General features: G+C 38.1%; 1 long non-coding RNA gene across 2 annotated transcripts; it reads right to left on the reverse strand.

Moving 5' to 3' along the window:
* Positions 1-2,872: 2,872 nt before the first annotated feature.
* Positions 2,873-8,655, reverse strand: LOC106148725. Of its 2 annotated transcripts, none has more exons than XR_001234387.1 (3): positions 8,571-8,655; positions 4,030-4,113; positions 2,873-3,853 (listed from the first exon to the last, which is right to left on the reverse strand). It is a non-coding gene; the product is annotated as an uncharacterized LOC106148725 (long non-coding RNA). The 2 variants fall into 2 exon arrangements; XR_001234388.1 differs by lacking the exon at positions 8,571-8,655 and adding an exon at positions 5,292-6,951.
* Positions 8,656-15,259: the final 6,604 nt, after the last annotated feature.

Consider the following 15,259-nt stretch of genomic DNA (forward strand, 5'->3'; position numbering starts at 1 on the left):
TCTCAGTGACAACAAGGTCTCAAGCTTCTTCCACGATGCGAACAGCCAAGCTGATATCAGCAAACCCATCATGACAGGCTCCTCCAGCAGAACATATAGCCCCAGAAGCAAAACAGCTCCCAACAGCCTCTCTTCTTGTTCTCCAGTTTTGCCTCTTATGCAGCCTGCAACAGTCCCTAGGTGGGCCCCCCACACCCAGCACCACACTGGTTCAGTTCAGCTGGGGATTACAAGCTGGCCACTGGTTGTCAATCCACCACATTACTATAGACTCAAACTACACATTTTGTTTTATTTTTGTCCACTTATCACTACTGAAGATTCCGTGGTCCAGCTGGGTAGTTGTCCTCATTTCTTTTATAATCTCAAGCCCTGTGCCTCCCCCTCCCTTGCGTCAAAATTTTGTCTCTTTGTGGATTATTCTCATAAATGAAACACACACCCCATTTTTTGTTCTAATTGTCAGGGGAAAAATATTTTTGTATGTATTTTCGCAGCTTCCTCCCCTCCAACATAGCAACTCTGTCCACTAAAGTGTTACATGTGTGCAGCACCCGGACCTTGGTCTTCATCTACCTTGCTTCTCAGCAACTTTCTCACCAGTGACAACTCTTCTCCCATTGGGAGACTTCCAGTGCTTGCTTTCACGAAACCACTTCCCTGGTTAACAGTCACCCTTGTTACTTCCCATGTAGCAATCCACGCTACATTTTTTGCTAGATCCTTCTGCCTGAAGCCGACATATTGCAACACCCTAGAACGTATTCCCCAAGCTTCATGTTTTTCCTTTTCCAATCATCTTCTGCATGAAAGCTTAGGAATTTTTTTAAACATCAGTAATGTGACTATTACATTTGTATACTTAGCTGTTATCCTTTCTACTGAATTCCAGATTCTTATATCTAATTTCCTACTCACCATCTGCATTTGAAATCTCAAGTAAAATATTTAATACTGCATTTCTATTTTTCACATCCTTCTCTTCCACCCCCAAAGAACTCAATGGCAAAATCATTTATCCAAATTTAGGTCTAAAACTTATAACTATTAATTCTTCTTTTTCATACTGTATTAGTAAGCTTTCCTGTTGCTGAAATATAATACCCAATACCCACAATTTAAAGGAGGAGAGGTTTAACTTGGCTCACATTTTGAGGGGATGCAGTACATGGTGTTGGCACCAAGGCAAAAATATCATGATGGAAAGATGTGATGAAGTGAAGAGGTTTAGTGCATGGAAGTTGGGCGGGACAGCAAGAGAGGAGTGCCAGAAAGGAAGAGGTGAGAAACCAGATACGGATGTTAAAAGACACATCTCCATGACACACATAGACACACCCAGGTGGATGCTCCACCCATGCCCTGGGCAGATCCCAAAGCCAATCAAGTGGACACTCCTCCCTAACCATGACCCACCCCAAGCATATAATCCAAAAGCAAACCTTATCAGTTATATTTCAAAACATAACAAATTAAAGATCTCAGTGCCCTCAAAAGTGTCCCCTTAGATCAAGACGTGATTATTTCTTGCCTGAATCACAAGGAAATCTATGATTTCCTCCAACACACCAGGCTGGCCTGTCATTTAGGAAATTTTGCTATTGATATTCCCTTGGTGAAAATGTTCTTTCTTCTTATACTGGCATAAATTATTCCTGACTTCCTAATCCAGTGTTACCTCCTTAGACTTCCCCTCACACATGAACTGTACAACAATGTTCTGGCACTCTTCACAATTTTAGTGTGATGCACTGTTTTCAAAGGTAAATGCATTAATTCCTACTGTGCAGTATGTCCTTTCATGTCATAATTTTCAACTGTTACTACTAAGAGACAAAAGCTATGTCCTCTCCTTTCAAATCTGGTCGCTTTATGATCTCTTTTGACCAATAGTGTGACAGAAGTTATTCTATGTGATGTCTGGGCCTGAATCTTAGGAGCTTCTCTTTGGGCATTAGAATCCAGTTGTCCTACAAAGGAACTCAGAACAAAATATTAAATGATAAAAGCCCATGTGGAGAGACAGAGCTACATGGAAGAATACTTAGGTACCTAGTTTTCTTAGGTACTTTTCTCATTGCTGAGACCAAATTCCTAACAGTCAAAGTAGGAAAGATTTGTTATATCTGAGTTTGTGGAAATTTCAATTCATAGTTTGTTGGTGCCAAGCAAGGCTGGTATGGCATAGGGAATCATACAGGAAAAACAGTTCATGGTGGACAGAAGGCAGCAAAGCAGCAATGTAGCAAAGAAGCAGCAAGGGACAAACAGTGACAGCAGCAACACTCTTGTATTCAATCCAGGCTACCTGCCCTAGAGGAGCACTCATACCCAGGGTAGGGCACCCTTAATCTTAGCATCACATAATCCCAGCATCACACACTCCAGATCCAGCCATCTCCAAGAAGCTCCACCTATGATCTCATGAGGCTTTGAGGGGGACATTGAAATACAAGCCATAGCACTAGTCAAAAGTCAACACTAAGCCCCCAGATTTTAGTTCCAACAGTCTCCTTGCTGAGTACAGCCATGTACACAACACCAAGTGACATCTTGCTAAGTTTTTCCTGACTCTAGGTCACACTGAAACTGTAAACAATTAGATAATTATTTTAATTAGTAATTAAAATAATTTCAAAAAGACTCTGTTAGAGAGTTTAGATCTTTTTATTTGTAGGATTAAACCTAGTGTACTATACGACATAAAGAATAAGAAACTTCTTTCAGCTGACAAAACACAATGTAACCAAAACTGTCAATCATTTTATATCTAAAAACAGATTAAAAGACTTGATACCAACAGAAAACTAAGATCAAATAAACAAAAAAAATTATAAATAATAGATCTGTAAAGCTGTATTGTTGAGAAAGAGGTCTACATGTTAACAACAAAAGATCTTAACAAGTAATTAGTTTTCTAAAAACCTAAGCACCTATATGTTTGTAACATAAAATTGTCAGGATTTTAAAACACCTCTTCAGACATAAATTCATTGATCAACATTAATTGTCAATCCTGGAATTTAAAAACCCCTTTTGCTGGCATTTTTACTGAAAAACTTATCTGAAAATTGGTGAGATAGTCTGCCTATTTGTTCTGTAATATCACACTTCAACTATTCAAGCTGTCTAAGAGCTGTAATTGCAGGTTAACAGTATAATTTCATGAATCTGTTCATTTTATGACTGTATTCATAAGACTTTGCATGATTAAAATATTTCCCTGAACTTATAAAAAACCCATAATATTTTAGAATGAGACTCTGTCTCTTACTTTTTTTAAATGTGAGATTTTTGTCGTTATGTTGACTGGTCAGATTAGGTTTCCCAGGAAACAGATTCTGAGACAAAATTTAGCATGCAGAATTTTACTAACGTCTTAGTCCATTTTCTGTTCCTATAACAGAATGGCAGGCAGTAAGTAATTCATAAAGAAGTTTTATTTAGTTCTTCTTCTGGAGAGTGAGGTTCAAGGTCAGATTTCTAGCTCTTATGAGGGCTTTGTGCTATGCCATAATAGAGAAAAAGCAGCAAAAAAAAAAAAAATTCAAGTCCAGACTCAATTTATAAGAATCTACTCTTGCGAGAATGAACCCACTTCCCCGAGAACTGCATTACTCTCTCTTCATGACTTCATCTCTTAAAAGTCCAGCTTACCCACACTACCACAAGGATGGTCAAATTTCTACGCAAGTTTCAGAAGACACAAATATATTCCAATCATAACAATTAAGGAGAGTTTTCAAAACAAATGCTGGTCAGAGGTGGCAGGGACACAGCTGAATGGGGCAGAAAAGACACTTCAGCAGCAAAGTGGCTCCAAAGACAGCCTCCAGCTGACTCAGTGGGAGTTCTGAAAATATAAAAACCCTTCAAAATTATCTCATGCTTGACCAGGATAAAAAGTCTTTATAGCTATGTATCTATCTTTAGATGTGGACCACGATAGTTTTGGATCCTTCTTACACCTCTTTTGGAGAAAAACATCTTCTCAGTGGTTTCACTATGGATCAAACTCTTCATACTTACATAATAGTGCTGGCTGGGTCCCGAGGAGCAGGAAATGGGGTCGTTTGTTACAAAGCAATGGAGTATTCACAAATCATTCACAATCTAAGTAAAGAGATTATTTTTAAAATAATTTAAATAAAAGCAGAAAGTATTATTTATGTAGGAGATTAAACAAATAAATGACTTTAAATTACAGGCTGGAGGTTTTGTCAACCATTGAAGATTTTATTTTCCAGAAAATGGTATATTTCCCCACTACTGGCTTAAAATAGTCAGTCTGCCATCAGTACATGTAAAGGACAAAGGTGAGGACAGATATTGTGGTGTTGTGCTTTTATCAGTGTGGAAATGAGGGCCTGCACCATGCTTTAGCAGTGGAAATGGAAGAAGAAAGTAAAATAGATTATATAGAAGAGATAGTTTCAGTATTCGATTCATAGTATTACTGTGGAAAAGTACAGGGAATGCTTCACCTGATACTGCCTGGGTGACTGAGAATCTACTGGTCATCTCTAGCACAATGAAGAAATGCAGAAAGGGTTATTATATAGTTTTTCTTATATAAAAAATTCAAATAATAAATAAAGAGCAAAATAAGAGACAGACAATAGGAAGTAGGGAGATAGATCTTTCTCAAATAGGAAGGGGGTCAAGAGATAGAAGGGAAGGGAAGAGAAGGGAAGGGGTTGCAAAAAGGAATGAAGATGTGTTATGCACAAGCACCTCTCCACACAAGGAGGTAAACATTATTTACCACACAGATGCACAGATAAAAAAGACATAAAGTGAGAAAAAAATAAAGATAAGGAGGATGACTTTCAAAAACATGAATGTTTCCTTAAAGAAATAAAGTCCTCCCTATTGCTTGAGTTTCAAGAATTAATGAGATAGAGAAAGAAAAATGTATAACCAGAAGTTTATAAGTAAGGTAGTAGACCCTGAAAAAAAAGAAAGATTACAGGTCATGATTTGGTACAAATCAATAAAACAGAAATAGCTTGGTTGAGAATCTAGGGAAAGAGGAAATGGGTAAAGGACATAACTTTGAGAACTATGCTAGATAATTTTGGCTGTCACGTGGGCTGGCTAGAGGGATGCCTGGAAAACTGGTAGAGCATATTTCTGAGTGTGTCTGGGAATATGCTTCCAGAGAAGATTGGTGTGAGGGTCAGCAGACAGAGTGGGGGAGACCTTCCCTGAGGTGCGCAGCATTGGCCAACAGGTGGAGCCCAAATGACCCCCACCAGAGAAAAGAAAAAGAAAGGCACGCTTGTGCTCACCTGGGCTCAACCTGTTGATCAGGTGTGCTCTTCTGCAGCTGCCAACCATGAACATCAGAATGCAGGTTCTCCAACCTTTGAGTGTAGACTAGTACCTGGGTCTCACCAGTGGACTTGTACGTGTTTGGCCTCAAACTAGGCCTGCATTTGTTCTGAGGTATCTGCTTTCTTGGGCTGAGGAGTTACTGATTTTCCTGACTCTCTGGTCTACAAATGGCCACTGTGAGACTAACTGTGAGATTATTCAGCCTACAACCATGTGAGCCAGTCTAAAAGCTCCTTTCTTCTAATTATAGTACATTACATGGGTTCTAGTTCTCTGGAGAACACTTATTGATAAAGAATTCATCCTCTTGGAAAGACAAAAGATTTGATAATCAAAGAGAAGGGGAGATCGATTTGCATGAAATCTAAAGAGAAAGAAAGAGTTAAGAAATGGAGTTCAAACTGGGAGGAAAAAAGGTTAACTTACTCTGATATTTAAGACAGTACAAAAGTATTAACTACAAAAAAGGGAAGAGAGCAACTGGATTGCAAGAGGTTCAGGGCCCATGGGAGGTTACATGTGTGGGAGCAGATTTATTGTTTCTCTGCAAAGTGATTCGATGAGGTAACAGATCCGGAAAGAGTGTAGGACGGGGATAGGAGAGGCAAAGGGAGGAGCAGCTCTGAAGCCAGGAGACAGGAAGTTGCGTCATAGAGAGGAAATGGCTCCCACTTCAAAGCCAAAAATCTCAAGAGATTGGGAAGAACAAGGATGGTGTCTGAAAGGGTGAGAAACACGTACAATAGCCACTGTGATAAGTAAAAACCACTTAGAATACTTAGTGGTGAGAATCTAACTACGTTTAAGTAATATATCCAACTGGTTCTGTTATGGCTATAATACTATTAGATGACCACATGCTCAAATAGAAATCCAAAATGGTAAGGATTATTTATGTATTTCATCCTTGCTCATCCAAAATCATGTTGCAGTTTATATCTAGAGGTCGCCACAAAGCTTCATGTGCTCAGAGGCAGGGCCTTTGAAAGATGACTGGACCAGAGGGGGCGCTATTGATGACTTCTGTTAGAAGGCCGGGCCTGATCAGCAGGGTCTGGGCACAAGGGAGGAGCAAAACCAGAAAGAGCAGATGCCCGCCCCAGGTCCTCCCTCCTCTCTTTGCTTCCTATCTGCCCGGACATGCGCAGATTTTCCTCCACCCTGCCCCTCTGCAGAGCCATCCTTCCTGGAACCAGCTAGCTATGGGCTGTAACGGTGAGCTAAAATACCACTCCCCCTAATTGAGGGTGTCAGGCAGTGGGTTCCAGTGACAAGGAAAGTGATAGAGACAGTCCACGACCAAGACAGGAGACCTTGCTCGTTTCCCTTACTGCCACGGCTCAGTAACTTCCATTCCTGATTCAGAACATGCCTTTGCTTACTATACTAGTCCCTCTGCCCAAAGTGAGCGCACCCCTAATTTTAGGTCTTAGCACAAGTATAACTAAATTTTATGAAGTCTCTCTGCCACCTGTTTGTCAAATAGCGTGGCATTCACCATATTCTTCACTGTTCTTGAGGCTGTTCTTGCATAATAAATGTAAAACATGCTAAAAGAAATATTCTTTCAAATACAGTACATTGTAGAAAGGTCACACTAAGGACAGATGTGGGAAAACCAAGTGACAAACTGACAGAGAAAAAAAATGGAAATATTCTCAGATAAACAATATAAATACTTCTGACTCTTACTGTCAGCTTAGTGGTTCTAAATCCCAACACACATTACTTGCGTTTTGCGTAGCTAAAGAAATCAATTAAGGCTTTCAGCATTTCTTGTTTGCAATGGCAAAACACCATTATAACTGTTCCCCAGTCTCTTCAAAGTTCAAGGAATTTTACTCACATCACAACCCACCTATAAAACTACATAGATGCATGTCATTTCCCTATTAGAAATTCTGCCATCTAGCATAGAAGGTGACTGATTCAAAAAAAGTATGACTTTCAGCTTCCCCTCCTTCCTTCCTTACTTTAACCAATCTGAGCTCCTGCCATGTACCCAACACATTTTTATTTTAACCAAGACATTCCTTCCCATTCCCTCAATTACCTCCCAACATCTGCTAGGTTCTTAACCTAGGAAAGCATAAGTTCCTGTACCCACATCACCGTGTCACAGTAAATTCTTTCCTGAAGCAACTTTAAGTTGTTTTGTCTTTGTGTTCCTTACTGCATGTTGCTGAAGGTCTGAAAGAACAGGCGCATTGTAGGAAACTGTAGCTTTCCCCAATTATTTGGGGATAATATAAGTGATGAATTTCATTTAATAACTTTTGCTGTATTAATAAGGATCATAGAATGAAAGAGAATTTTGATGATGGTCATTTCACCAGTCTGCTCAACTGATATGTACATTGAACAACACCAACTTTGTCACCAACTGAACTGAAGTAAGAATACACTGTGGCAAAGCCAAAGTATATAAGCTTTACTTTACAGACTTCAGAATTTAGTAGGCTACCACCTGTATACCACAGTGAAAGGTAAATTTACCCTGGATCTGTGTAATGCTAAGCATGCTCCCCAATATCAAAGGTGGTAGCTGCTCAGAAAAATCTGAGAGTCTATCTCTTTTTATAAATCTCAAAAGGCTAAGAGATCGTGTGGCAACTGCTTTAAATACTGATCCTACATATTAAAGACACAGTGATCTATCAGTATGTACACTGGCATACTTTTCCATTGAATTGGTTAGTAAAGTGTCATAGAAACTACAAATGCCTTAAAGAAATAAAATAATTTTTTTAAGATATTTTAAAAGACTGCTTTAACGCCTTCTCAAATAGATCCAAGTTTTCTCTCTTTATGTCTGAGATTGCAGGTTAGACATATTCCCATTGTACTAATGTTTATTTTTAGTGTTGTATTCATTCTTAGTAACAGGCAGAAACTTAAAAAGAAAAAAAAATCAACCTATGCTGACACATTGATAGCATTTGTCACAAAAGTAAGACAATAACAAAGATGATAGGTATTTCAATGATAGAAATAGATGCATCTTATTGCTCTTAAAATCCTGACTAGAATTATACAAAGCACACATTTTCAAACATTTCCTAAAAGAGCTTTATATTTTAGGGACAGGTGAGACGTTCAAATAAAATAGAAAGGATTATTACCATTATTATTGAAAGACATAACACAAGGAAACTTCCTACCTCCCTCTTTGAGAAAGGGCAATACTTGATATAGAGAAAGCCTCAAAAAGAACTCAAAAAGATAGGACATACCAAAAGAACCAGGCACAGTTTGCATTTGAACAAATAATGTCAATGTCCTGAGTGTTAATTCCCACAGGAAGGCAAACACTCTCCCTCCGAGGATTGCTTGCCTTTCTCATTAACCTGTGCCCATGAGACCTTAATCTCTTATATTTGCAGTTACACCTAAAAGCTTCCTGGTTATGCCTAAAAGGTTCCTGCAACTTGAAACTGACAGCCACCTCAGCTTAGCAGAGGAGTTCAAGGCAGCAAACCCTCTATCTGTTCACACAATGATCAGATCCCCAGTCAAATAGCATTCTTTTTCTAACCTATGTATAGAATATCACATCCCTAATTCCTAATCTATAGCTTAAATAATATGACTTTGCTATTAATTCTAATTAAATTTTATATTATTCTACTTGCTATTAACTTTAATGTTAATTATTAATTTAAAATCAAGGTTTAAAATTACATCACAGTGGAGGGAGAAAACTGACAGATTTAAGCCAGCTGTCAATTTGAAATTCAGTACTTTGGGTCCAGTAGGAGAGCCAAATAAATCATACACAAATTACTTTTGGTCTATACATAATATTTGTAAGTGACTGTCTTGGTTATTTTTCTCTCATTGCCTAAACAAAATACCTGACACCCAAAATTAAGGAAGGGAACATTTATCTGGCTCACAGTTTGTGGCGATTTCAGTCCATAATCAGCTGGCTTCAAGACAATGTGGCATGGCAGAGGGGAAAATGTTCATGGTGACAGAAGACAGCAAAGCAGCAAGAGCAAAGAGGGGGAGCAAACCTCTTTTCCTCCCCTATATTGTACACAGGCTACCTGGCCTAGGGCAAGTGTAGCGCTGGCACCATCTCCACGCCCTCTTGCACTGACTCAGAATGTTTACAAAGTGAGGACCCTGCTCCGTGCTCTGTCACTTAGTTAAACTTCTAAACTTCTCAAGTTGACAAAATGAGTCAACCATCACAACATCCTAGGCCTTAAACAGCCGCCCTAGAGCATGTCCTCTACACCCTAGTACATACAACTCCTGGGTCACCTAGTTAAGCTTCTAAACTTCTCAAGTTGACACAATGTATCAACCATTATAATGACTATGATTGCACTGAACAATGAAGCCTTCTCTTGTTTCCTTTTTGGCATTACTGGAGATCAGAATGAAAATTATGAAGATGTTTTGTTTGTCCATGGTACTTCAGTTCCTAGAGACTCACTACAAAGATCCACTCTCAAAGTCTGTGAAATGCAGCTCATCTAATGACAGCAATCATAAAATGCACACCCTGTGCACCTGTGCCTCCATGACATCTTTGTACTCAGAACATTACAGGTATCATTTCAAATTCAGCTCAGGAATGGTGTCACAGCACAGCCTTGGAGGAAATCTATTACTACGCACATATTCATCTTATAGTAAAGACCACGACTAATGTTTTTCAGATTGCAGCTTTCTGCCTGGACTGATACAGAAACAAAGCAAACACTAAAACAGAATACAACACAAATTCAACAAAGGTAAACTAAGAAAACATTTTCTTCTTTTTAATGTCTGAGATTTTAGAGAAATAGACTCTGCTACTTTTTCTGATTCTGTTAGTCCAAAAATAAGTTTTTAAACATTTCATCTTTTTACAAATGGGAGCACTGGCAACTTGTATCCCTGATAGCCAGCCATTCTGCCTTTCTTTTGTATCCAGATTCTTATGCAAATCTCATATAAACTTTAATATGTGTCAGACCTCATCTCAGTTTAAAGAGTCTGTCTGCTCTTGCTCCTTTGGAGCTAGAGATGTCTTTATATGGGACAGGATCAAATGGGAAAGAGTCTAAGAGGACAGGGACAGAACAGCAGCAAAGTCGTTCACTCCTCCTTAATCTCCAAGAAACCTCACTCTAGACCAAGATCCAGTGAGGACATAGCTCATCTTCATTCTCCCAGCAAAAACCCAGGAGCTCAACTCCCATGTTCTGATGAATTTATAACTAAATGTGCTGGTGGGAAGTGAAGCCTGGTTGGAGAAGGTGGATGACTGGGTGCATAGCCTAGAAGCATCTATTTCTCTCCCTCTTCCCTTCCTTCTCTCTCTCCTTCCAATTTCCATGCCATCAGTTGCTTCCCTTCTGCTGTGCCACCCTGCCCTGGAGCCAGCTGACTGGGCTGAAACCTCTACACACTGTGAGCCAAAATAAACCTTTCCTTTTTTAAGTTCTTGGTGTCAAATGAGAAAGTAATTTAGCAATTATCAAATAAGGCCTCAGCACATTTGAAATGTACCCTCTGACTCTTTTATTAATCAATGTAAATACCATTTGTCTATGTAAAGTCTTTTTTTCCTCTTTTAACCTCTCATACAAGTTTCATTATATTTGTTCATACCCACTGGATAAAGTGAAAACAACCTGTATTTATTCTAACACTAATCCCTTCAAATGAAATCAATATGCTTCAACAGAGAAATCAAATTTGTTTTCCTCTGAGTTTTGTAGGAAAGCTGTCTTTGGCAGTAGGATTGAAGCCAATGGATTTGGTACAAACAAGTGCCTGTATTGCATTATCAGTGAAAATTAAAAAGCAGGCTGGAAAGAGACTAGGTTCCCTAGAAAATTAGAGTGAAAAACAAAGGCAAATAATTCAATCTGCCTGGGGTAAACGGTATCATGAAAGTTTCCCAAGGCTGAATGTTAGGGTTTGTTTGTTGTCTTTTCATTTCTGTGTGCTCCTTTATCTCAAGATTCCTTAGAAGCAGGGCCTGAGAGAGGGATTCAGGTCCATCTGATTCGTGGTGAAAGGTTTCTGCCATGAAATCCTGCATGAGTGGAAAGGAAGGGGAAAAGGTAGCAATCACCTGGCCTCAGGGAATCAGGTCTGGAGCGTAAATCATCCCATCTGGAAGCAAGAGGACTGAGCATTTGTACCTTGTTTTGGTCAGTAACTGATTACTCCACAGTGGGGACAGCATGGAACCTCATAAGTATTAGCCTATGAGAATCAGGGCAGCCAACAAAAATCAAGTGCTAACACTTTCACAGCTGAGGAATGGCTTCCTGGTGAAGAAAAAAGGAAGCCACAACATCTATATCCTCCCCCACCCCCTTCCTTGCTTTCTTCTTTCTTTTCTTCCTCTTTCTTCCTTAGGTCTTATTTTTGTCCACATCACTAGATTTTCAAATATCCAGATTATAGCCACTCAATCTTAAACCATGGAAAATTTAATGTTTTTCTGCTTAAACTGGCTAACAGGATTCCAGACACCTACAACTTAGTTGAATCTTAGTTGATACCATACCTACAAGATGCTCTGTTTTAGATTGCATACTAGAATCAAGTCTTGATTGCATAAGCATAGCTCCTCATAGTGTAGTCTATCACATGATGAGTCCTATCTAATCTAATCGGTCTGCTAGATATCAACTGCCCAGAAAATCTCACAATTTGGAATGTCTCTCACTTAAATCATTGTACCAGGTGGAGCAACCACAGATGATATAATTGCCTTCAAGTTGTAGTAGTAAAATTGTTTAAATATTTCTGTTAAAAGGCATATATATTGAAGAAGATGATAGTAAATCATGAGCACTTTCTCTGTTTTTCTCAGAAAATGAAACCAATCACTATTAAATCTTGGTGGACAATGAATCCAGAACACAATTTACTTATATTTTACAACAGAAAAAAACTGAAAATCAAGAACATCTGGGAGGACTTAACAAGGCTCTAAAACCTATTTCATTTTAATTTTTTCATTTTGAAAAGTTTAACCCATGACCTAAAGAATGAATTTGAGAATTAAAATTCTATGACTCTGCCTCTTTCTTTTTTCTTTTTTCCTTTTTTTTTTTTTTTTTTTTTTTTTTTTTTTTTTTGGTACCAGGAATCAAACTCAGGACCTTGCACTTGCCAGGCAGGTGCTTGTGCCACTGAGCTATATCCCCAGCCCTACTATACCTATTTCTAATTTGGAAGAGTGTGCAGAGTAGCAGAATCAGTTTATTGTTCTTTGATTGTATGATACTTCAATTGTTCTTACTCTAAAGTCAAAGCACTATGCAAAACAAATGGGCCATTCCCTTTTATTTTTTTCCCAGTACCGGGAATCGAACACACGACCTCGCGCTTGCCAGGCAGGCGCTGTGCCACTGAGCTAAATCCCCAGCCCCTGCCATTCCCTTCTAATTGAGTCTGAGAAATCTTTTAAAAGTCTATCCTGTAATCTCTACATCAAATTATAATATATGACATATTGGAAAAAGTTTAGAGATTATCATAGCTGGCCACCTAGTTTATCTTACTGATTTAATAATTCACAGTAATTATAATTCTATGTAGCTCACATTTCTTTACCAACTTTGCAAACAATTTCTTCTCATAGCAGTTCTTGGAATTTTAATATACATTTTGCATGCAAATTAGAAATAAATGACTTTATCCATATAATATGTCAGCAGTGAGTCAAGATTGGTCTTATACTATAGTACACATCCTCTTCCATCTCTGAACTTCATAGTCTGAACTCATATAATAAGTAGAATCCATTGTGTCACACTATTGTAACTCATATAATAAATAGAATCCATTGTATCACATTATATCACACTAGTAGATGAAGTATTATTAAGGAAATACTATTACATTGATAGAAAAATTTTTAATTTTATAAATACTCTTTTCATCTACACATAGATTATATTATTCACAAATTTACTGTGTATGCATGGCAAACACTGTGATCCAAAGAGCTGGATAGGAAATCTTCTCAAGTAATAAGCACTCCTACTCCTGGCATCCTTTGCGTACACCAACTCCATCTCACCTTCCAGAATCTCTTACTGAGTTTTGAAGGAAGGCTGTTAGATACTCTTCAATTTTGTTCTTCTTCATCACCCATTGGATTAAAAGTGAAAAAGAAAAAACTGCCAACACTATATTCATCCCCAGTTCTTCCTGTGAATAAAAATCCTGAGCCCAAATAACCTTACTAAGTGATAATAAGCTACATCAAATTAAACCATTAACATTCTACATTTATTTTTTCACTTTCCTTCTTGCTTCACATGCCAAAATAAAATGTGAGGTCATGGTAAAAAGATTTTTCCTTAATCATCTAATAAGTGCAAATATTAATGCTACACCACGTACATAGTGGGTGCATGCTAAATTGTGGTGGTAATCAGGAGTAAGAGAAAGTGAATCTATCTAACAATTTCCATCTACAATACATCATTATCCTGAAAAATCACCTCTTCACCATATGCTACTATTCAAACTTCCTAGAAAATGCCATGAAGTTTAGTATCTATGCTCTTCTTTTTGTAAAGCATATCAGGTAGAAACAAATCTCATTGCCTCTTAGTGATATTGATTGAGTCGCAAACCGTACCTGTCAGAATTATTCCATCCTGTAAGTTTGTCTTTTTATTACTTAGTAAATTATTTAATTGTACAGTGCATGTATTGTATTTGTTTAATGTCTGCCACCATTTCTGATCTGGTTTCCATGTAGATAACTCCTGAAGTACACTGTCATTTTCCAAATATGTTCCTCCAATAGCACATTGTACATCTCAGCAGACACTTACTGAAATCAAATCTCATATAAAATAGCAGGAAACACATTCTTATGCAAGAAGACAGCTTTTAAACTAATCACTATCCTATGGTGATGTATTGACTATATCATACCTCAAAATATGAAAAGACACTTCAACTGTTAAAAAAAATTAATATTTTCCATGGTCACTGAAAAAGAATCACCGGGTTTTATATTGTCACAAGAGATGAGAGAACAATTTAGGCAAATGTACCAGGGCATTGTTGCCCAACCCCAGTGCACACGATGGATGTGTTTAAATTCTTGTCCTCAGCATGCACACACTATATAATGTGTATGATCATGCTAGATCATAGAGAAAAATGAGCTGCTTGAATATCTGATAAACATGATGTTAACTTCATTGCGAGTGATTCTATATGTTGTACAGATCTGCCTGAGAGACCAATGTTTTCAAAGCTTGTATGGATTCATGAATATAGAGGGCTAAATGTTAATTACATTTAGTAGTGCTTCTGAACTGGGCAAGTCGACCTGGTTGGGAGATGGCGTCAAGGGATCGCTACTGGCGTCTGATAGATTGGGGCCAGGGATACTACTAGGCCTGCTACATGCAGTGCACAAAGCAGCCCCACACCATGAGGACATAGCCAACCCCAAATAGGAAGGTACCGAGGCTTCCCAACCCAAGAGCCTCTGCTTTGGAGATGCAGTCTTTGTCTCCCACAGATCACTCATACTAAGAAACTCTTCCAACCAAATAAAATAATGAGTCTCAAGATGAGCAATACCTTCATGGATGGGGCCTGGAAGATTCTCTACCCTGGCCATTTAATCTACTCCTCAAATGTTGTAATTCTAACAGCACTAACTCAATTGTATTTAGAGAAGGATATTTAATGTACACTTACAGTGTTGCAAATCTGACTGCACTAATTAAACTTTCCATGAAAAAGAATCTACATGATGGAATATTATACAGTTGTAACACATCATATTTTAGGATGATTTCAAATGGTATGTGAAAATACCCATGATCTGATAACTAAGAAGAATCAATTTGTTTTGGATTATGTCACAACTCTGTTATATATGTTTGGTGTTTACAGACATACATATGGATAATATATGTATATACATACA

This window comes from Chinchilla lanigera, unplaced genomic scaffold (genome assembly GCF_000276665.1).
Source record: "Chinchilla lanigera isolate Chin_1 unplaced genomic scaffold, ChiLan1.0 scaffold00002, whole genome shotgun sequence".
Lineage (NCBI taxonomy): Eukaryota > Metazoa > Chordata > Mammalia > Rodentia > Chinchillidae > Chinchilla > Chinchilla lanigera.